This window comes from Rhamphochromis longiceps, linkage group LG11 (assembly GCF_057381845.1).
Source record: "Rhamphochromis longiceps isolate RC_006_pf linkage group LG11, R_longiceps_female_GT1.1, whole genome shotgun sequence".
NCBI lineage: Eukaryota > Metazoa > Chordata > Actinopteri > Cichliformes > Cichlidae > Rhamphochromis > Rhamphochromis longiceps.
In genome coordinates, this window is record NC_140567.1 from 38,457,349 (window position 1) to 38,459,601 (window position 2,253).

Genomic DNA, 2,253 nt, shown 5'->3' on the forward strand with positions numbered 1-2,253 from the left:
GCTACATAAAGTTCTCAGGTAGCTCAAGATACTCCAAAGGTCCTCTTTAGCATCATATTAATGGTAATAATAATAAAGTTTATTTGAATAGCTCTTAGCAAAATTAGTGTTACACATACATCACTTAAAAGACTCGAGTGCCACATCAAGAGGTCAAGAGGCCATAAAAACGGCTAAACTGGAGTATAAAAACACAGTTGAAATAAAATTCACCACAGGGGACCTCCACTCAGCCTGGCAGGGCCTCAAAACCATGGCCTCTGTGAATACTGCGGTCACCACCCAACACCCAACCACCCAGGTGGAGGGCAGCAACCCCTCCTCCCTCCCTGACGACCTCAACGCTTTCTACACCAGCTTTGTGACGGACAACATCACCCAGCTTGAGGAGTCCAGATCCACTCAAACCTGGCAGCTCTGCACTCACCTCCAGGATGGAGGACGTGGTGAGAGCCCTCAGGAGGACCAGGGAGAGGAGCTCACCCGGCCCTGACAACATCAGCAGTCGAGTTGTGAGGCACTGTGCAGGGCAACTAGGAAGTGTGTTCGGAGTCTATTTCAACCCTCAGTTAACAGTCACACCGTCCCCCAGCTGTGGAAACACTCCACAGTCATCCTCATCTCCAAAAGAAACAACCCAAAGTCTCCTCCATCGCCTCCCTGGTGATGAAAGCCATGGAGAAGATCATAAAACAGCACATCGTAAGAGCAACTGACCCCCTGATGGACCCACTCCAGTTTGCTTACCGTGCACGCAGAGGTGTTGATGATGCAAAAATCTTCATCTTGGACTCCATCCACAAACATCTGGAGCTCCCTGACTCCTCCACCAGACTTCTGTTTGCTGATTTCTCATCAGCGTTCATCACTCTGCAGCCTCACATCCTGGCCACTAAACTTTCCTCCCGATTTCACCTGGATGATCAGCTGATCCTGTGGATATTGGACCAACAGGACTCAGAAAGTTCGGGTCAACAACTCTCTCCGGTCTCTGTTCCACCTCCACTGGCTCCCCCCAGGGCTGTGTGCTCTCCCCCCTGCTCTTCATCCTCTACACTGATGACTGCAGATCCACACAGCCCAGCTGTCACCTGGTGAAATATGCTGACGACTCAGTTCTCCTGTCACTGCTGTCAGGCCCTCACAGCACCACGGGCCTGCTCTGCAGGAGTTTGTAGAGTGGTGTGACAGCTCCAAACTTGAACTGAACGTGAGCAAAACCAAAGAGATGGTGGTGACCTTCTCCAGTAGGCAGAGGGATCTGGCTGCTTCAGTCACCACCACCATCCACGGGAAGCCAGTGGAGGTAGCTGAGGAGTACAAATACCTGGGAACCATCTTTGACAACCTCCTGAAATTCTCTGCCAACACAGAGGAGAATCTCAGGAGGTGCCACCAACGGCTACACCTCCTTAGGAAACTCAACTCCTTTGGAGTCAGCACACCCATCATGATGACTTTTTACTACACCTTCCTGGGAAGGTGTTTAACAGCGATCTAGGCTCTGAGAGGTTGCTGTTGGCTGATGAGCCTGCAGTTTGTCACCACGCTGTCATGCTGGGTTTTGTTCTGTTGGCTTTTTCGAGTTTTCTCGTTATGTCTGAGAGTTTTAGTTTGATTTCATTGTTTGTTTGCAGTGAGAGGAAGGAGAGTCCACATGAAACACTTTCATGGCACCTGCACCAGAAAGCTGAACTCAGTTCTGCTCAATATTAATTTAATGTCATCACAAAATGCTACTAATGTTACAGTTGGGCATACACCCCACAAAAATATCACTTAGAGACTTTTACCTTGAGACAGTGTTGCTGCTCTTCTGATGGAAGTTTAATTGTTGATCTGCAGTTCTTCTTCTTTCTTGGTCAGAGAGAAATCTTTGTTTGGTTCAGTGCGTGAGGTGCAAATGTGAAGAGTTAATATTGTGCTTTCATTCATGTTCTGGTGTTTATTAGTTTAACCTGTCCAGTGTCTCCTGTACCTTCTTGTCAAGTGTCTGTCTTCGTGTCAGCTGTTTCACTGTTAACTCTCTTCATCTTTTCTTCTTTGTCCTTAGATTTGCTTCCTTCGTTTTGTTTCACCCGTGCCTTGTTTCCCCAATCAGCCCTCAGTGTGTGTGCGTGTTACTGTGTGTGTGAGTCCCGTCACTCCTTTGTGCATCGCACAGCATCTGTTACCCCCCTGTGAGCGAGTTCAGATGTTTGTTCCCTTTTGAAATCAGCCACAATAAAATTCTCTGTTTGTCATACACTGTGT

The 2,253-nt window shown here is 48.0% G+C and overlaps 1 pseudogene; it reads left to right on the forward strand.

Annotated features, from left to right (window-relative positions):
- Positions 1 to 253: 253 nt before the first annotated feature.
- Positions 254 to 1,501, forward strand: LOC146660002 (uncharacterized; annotated as a pseudogene).
- Positions 1,502 to 2,253: the final 752 nt, after the last annotated feature.